Consider the following 5,470-nt stretch of genomic DNA (forward strand, 5'->3'; position numbering starts at 1 on the left):
TGCTGTGGTAGTAGCACATGCACACACTCAGCATTTCACCAGTACATGCAGGATGATTAACAGATACAGTTAATCAATAGCCTGTGTGCACGTGTGGGTAGACATTATTCTTGATTGGTTTTGAGTCAATATAGGTGTCCACATATGAAGAGATATTTTTCTGGAAAAACATTTCAATGAGGACAAACACTGAGATTTGAAGCATGTATTCAGTGAATTTTACAACACATGTATAGGGTGGATAATTCCATCAGTGATATTAGGATCCACAAACATTGAAAGGCATTATGTCAGAAATGTAATTTCCCTGTCCTCAGCATGAGTTATAAAACATTAGTTGTTATTTTAGGCTTATATAACTAATATTTGTGCAAAAATGAACAATGTTTGACATGTTGTGACATTAGATATGTGGATATGTGGCCAACAGAGGGCGCTAGAGTCTATCAGATGAACGTTGTGTCCTGCAAGCTGCACGAATATATCGATAATTATTTATCTATAAAAGTATAAATAATAGATAAACAAATAGATTCAAGATATAAATATAGTTATACAAAAATGTCAAAAGTACAGATGGTTGAATTCCTGAAGGTATAGTTTGACATTTTGAAGGTTTTGGAACTACAGTTCCCGGAATTTAGGGGCCTTTGGGGATGTCAACAGGAAGTGTAATGTTGCTGTGTTAGCGAGTCAGCTGTGGGCTACAACCGTTTATATACTGTCTATGGCTACAACTTGAGCCACGTTTTGCGATATTTGTTTACTTTTTTTGGAAGATTGGCACCCTTAAAGTATGCCGAATTAGCCATTAGTAGTTCATTATTGCATGTACCCATGGATTTACAGACAAGCAACACTGGGATACTTTGAAAACTGAAGAAAACTTAAAAACGTGATGATTTTAATGCAAGTTCGAGAGTTTTAAGGAGCGTCTTCTTCCCTGATATCTTTGCGGATTTACGGACGTTTACTTGCGATGGACATCGAAGATAATGCTATTTTGAGGAAGAGTAAGTCACAGTGAATCTAAACATATGTGTAACATGCCAAATTTGATTAAGTTTTAAGTAGAAATCACGCAAAATATGTGTGAGCCAAAAGTTTTAGCAGAAGAGTGTAGTGTACACAGAAACAACATCACCTCTAATTAACTGCTCTCCTGTTAACACTTGTTATGCTAAGCTAAGGAAAAACACAAGACAAAACACAAACACAGAAGACTAAGTGCACACATTAAACACTGTGGGTTTAGCAAGCTGATTCTGATATTTTTTTTCATCAAGTATTTTTTTATATTTTATTGTTTTTATACCAAAAAAAATGCTGTTGAAGAAGATAAAACAATATCAAATTCTCTTTAAAAAAAAAAAAAAAAAGAAGAAGACATGTAGATAATGTAAATAATATCCATCATCTTTAACAGATTTAATATGATGTATTTGCATATGTTGACAATGAAAGAGCACACGTCTCCCCTGGAAACAACAGTGCCATTAGAAGAGGATGAGGTGTGTATATTTGTTTAAAAGGAATGCATGTATTTCAGGTTCATTTGAATAGAGGCAAATGTCACCGTTCACCCCACAGTGAGCATGAGCTGCAGCTTTAGGGCTTCCTGGGTCAGAGATCAGAGGAAGGACAGCCACAGCTGACCCTGCAGGCACAGAAAGTCAAATATGTTTCTGTTGTACTTTGTCTTTGTTTTTAGCCTCAGTCTTTTTCTTCCATTCCCTCTTTCAGGAGGAAAACAAAAGGCAGGATGGAGGAGTGGAGGAATCCTCAGCAGGGAGGTGATGGAAAAGGCAGGTCACCCTCGCCGGTCGACAGACTGAAATACCACAGCTTGCCCGGGGCTCGTCACCGTCTCTGATGCTGCGAGGGACTTTCTGACAAGTCAGGGGTACAAGATGGATTGACTGTGGGTAAATCCTCTGCTTTAATGCTGCTTTCACCGTCTGATTTTCTTTGAAGGGAGTGTAAGGAACCAGTGGAGGACCTCATTCAGAGTTAATGAGATTTTAATCCGATGTATATAACAGCACCCTCCACGGTGACATTTAAAGAAGTCATTAAGTAGTGATGGGTGAGAAAGAGGGTTTAAGGAGCAGACTAGGAAATTGTGTGCTCTTTGTGTGCTCTTTCTCTCAATGTTCTGGACAGCAAAATTGTAGTTTGGTGCACACTTTTACTCAAAGTACTGTACAGTAACGTGACATTTTAGACAATGTTAAAGGAACCCTGCAGCCTTGAGTCACACCAGAAGTGTTATAATTCACAAAGGGACCTAAATATCAGACTCAAATGGGTTTTTTTCCCATCCTCATCCTTCATATCATATCTATGATATCTATAGCGTGGATTGCTATGAAAGTTAATATGAGAATTTATGCCCACCTTTAGGAAGACTCATCTCAAGATTCAAAAACTCCTCATAATGATGTTGATAGTTCAATATAGTTTAAACCCATGTCTCAAAATCTGAGAGTCAGCCCTCTGAACCTAGAAGAGCATGTCGTTGTGGGTTAAATCCTCTAAGAAAAGTCTCTGAAGCTGTCTTTTAATAATGTCATACAATATTTCCATTCAAAACAACAATGTTAAAACATTCTTCCTACTGTATTAATATGAAAGTTGGGGAACCAAACACCCCCTCTGTATTCTACCCCACTTAGTAGCCTACAGTCTGGGTCCCGCTTTGTATCAGTCATATTGGATTGTTCCACTCCCTGTTTGACAGTCTGCCCTCTGTCTTGGAGATAACAGGGATGGGAGCATGCTTCAAACATGTAACTCTAAAAGAATGACATCACAGACATTAGTGTCCAAAGCAAAGTCTTTAATATCACCAACAGAGCACATATACTGCCACAGTTCAGTGTATACATGGCATACATTTTGTATACATTCAGGAATGTACAAGTCTAATGAAGACTATCTTATGTTACTCACTCATTCTCATTCACCTCGCTCTCCCTCTCCACCTGCTTCGCATAATCAGCTGATTAGGGCGTGTTTACTCTTTAGGTTAAACCAACCAGGTTTAGCCACATCTCTATCAGCCAATCACATTCTTGCTGTCAATATGTAAATGTTTTTCTCTCTGTTGCTGTCAGCTCTCATTATAGCATGTATTGTAGCGTCGGGGGGGGGGGGGGCAGCATGTGAATGTGCCGGCCGGCCAGTAGTTATCTGTCAGTGAACCTGGGGGGGGTTGCATTTGTTTGACAGTTGAGTACAAATATCAACAATCTTTGGGCAGCATCGCTTACTGCACCTTTAAATGTGATGACATCACAATGGGAATCTGATGATGTGTTGATGGGGTCTAATCGCCAAAGACTTATGACCTTCCACCTACCATTTTTATTGTGCACACGTCAATAAATAATTGTTCACTCAAAATGATTGAAATAGTAGTTGCTTTAAAACTCTTTCATATTACTGACTTCATTTCCATTAATATTTCTACAGGATGATGAGTCAGCGGCGTGACTCCGAGCAGATCACAAGAAGAGCCCAGAGGTGGACGACCAGCTGACCCAGGAGCTGCAGCACAAGGCGGTGAGAGGACTGTACAAAGATCACTGCGCTCATATTGGATATGAATTTATTTTGATATGTGCCCAAGCAGCACATATGTTATTGTTGAGCAGAGTTATCTCATTTTAGGATGAAGTTAAAACAGAATAATGGCAAATCAGTTTACTCAGGGATTTAAATATTTGTGGACATACTGAAAGTTACTTTCTACAGTGGATGATTGACCCGTTTGGTCTGTGTTTTAGAGTTGTTGCTAAGCTGTCAGAGAGGACGTGTGAGTGTGGTAGTCTTGGTGGTGTAGTGCTGTTGTCACATCTCATGTTGTTCTCCCACACCTGTTTGGTGTAGAAAGAAGTTAGAAACATGTATGAAAAATAATTTATTTAAATGGCATAAGTAACACAGAATAGTTTGTGAATGTTGACAAAACTTTAAAAATGGAAACATTTAGCGTTTGTTCTTGCCGGTTCAGATGACATCATTTGAGTGCTTGGATCATAAAACAATTAAATACGGGAACATTAAATCAAACGCACCCTTCCAAGCGCTGTGTGTGTTTATTAAGTAAAGAAGTGCCCACCATTATTATGCCAGAGTTCCAGAAGTTGCATAGCTTGTTTGACCTGCCGTCCGTGGTGTTGGAATAAACCGAAGATCAGGAAACATCACAACTTATTTTGTCTGTCATTTTACTTGGGAGATGTTTGCCATTAACGACCCACAGCTCTGAATATCAGGCAGTCAGCTGTAGGAGAAGTTGACGTTAGCCAGCAGTAACTAAACAGCTTTGGACAGACGCTTCCCTCCAGCATGGATTAAAAAGCCAAAGGTCAAACACTGCCACTGGAACAATTTAGAAGCAATTCATGAGAAAAGTAACTGTTGTTTATGTCAGCAGCTGTCTTTTCTTGTTGGAAATGTGATGGTGACGGGTTGTTGTATGTGGGTTTTGGTAGGCGGCCGCTGTTTTCACTACCGGCACTGAATCGTTTAGTGGTAGTGGGGTATCGGACCCCTTTCCCCCCTGGTTGCAGCCCTAATATTAATACATATCACACATTTCATTTGTTACGGTCTTTCTGTGTCAGCTGGATTGCAATGCAGCTGCATGCAGTTGACCTTAGGGTGCAGCTCAGATACTAAATGATGTCAACAAAACACGGCCTGTCCTCTGCTTGTGAGCTCCAGTTGTCAGCACTAGTAGCTTTACCGTGTGTCTCGGTGTCTTTTATTCCTCCTTGAGGGAAAGAAATGGACCCAAATGTGTCGAAGCAGAACAATCCAATAAACTCTTGTTTTCTCTTGTTTTCTCCCCAGATGAGTGCAGAGTTTCCGGACCACAACGGAGAAGTTCCTTCACTCCATTCATGCCTTTTTCATACCGTACTCACTGTATACTCATAGTATTGTATGCCATGAAAAAAAATAATAAAAAAGTAAGTGAAAGTAGTAGTAGTCAAATTATGTCAAAAAATCTCTGAAAAAGTCATACAGAATGTCAAAAAGTGTTATTACGTAGTTATTACGTTGTAATAACACTGTTATAACGTGTTATGTCATAAAAATGTCAAAAAGTGTTATTACACAGTACATAAAAGTGGACGTAAATTATATTTTGTCCAAAAAAAAATAATTCTAAATTCCCCCCCTTTCAAATTTTTATTTTCTGCTCTGTTCCTTTCTCTGAATTTATCCTACTTTTCTCCTTCTTTGGACTGTCCCTTTCTGAGTTGTCCTACTGATCTCTGCCTTGCTCTGAGTTCTCCTGCTCTGGTCTCTCTCTCTGAGTTCTCCTACTCTTCTCTGAGTTGTCCTATTCTGGTCTCTCCCTTATTCTGATCCCTGCCTGTTCTTGTCTTAATACTTTCCTAATCTCTTCTTGCCTGCACTTCCTTTCCTAACCTCTCTTTCCTGTCTAAGGGGCCTA

General features: G+C 39.4%; 1 long non-coding RNA gene across 2 annotated transcripts; it reads left to right on the forward strand.

Moving 5' to 3' along the window:
- Positions 1 to 729: 729 nt before the first annotated feature.
- On the forward strand, positions 730 to 4,985 carry LOC116044521. 2 transcript variants are annotated; one of them, XR_004103691.2, is made up of 4 exons: positions 730 to 1,013; positions 1,744 to 1,921; positions 3,475 to 3,564; positions 4,861 to 4,985. It is a non-coding gene; the product is annotated as an uncharacterized LOC116044521 (long non-coding RNA). The 2 variants fall into 2 exon arrangements; XR_004103692.2 differs by having other exon boundaries at positions 1,744 to 1,903.
- Positions 4,986 to 5,470: the final 485 nt, after the last annotated feature.

The sequence above is a fragment of the Sander lucioperca genome, chromosome 24 (assembly GCF_008315115.2).
Source record: "Sander lucioperca isolate FBNREF2018 chromosome 24, SLUC_FBN_1.2, whole genome shotgun sequence".
Taxonomy (NCBI): Eukaryota; Metazoa; Chordata; class Actinopteri; order Perciformes; family Percidae; genus Sander; species Sander lucioperca.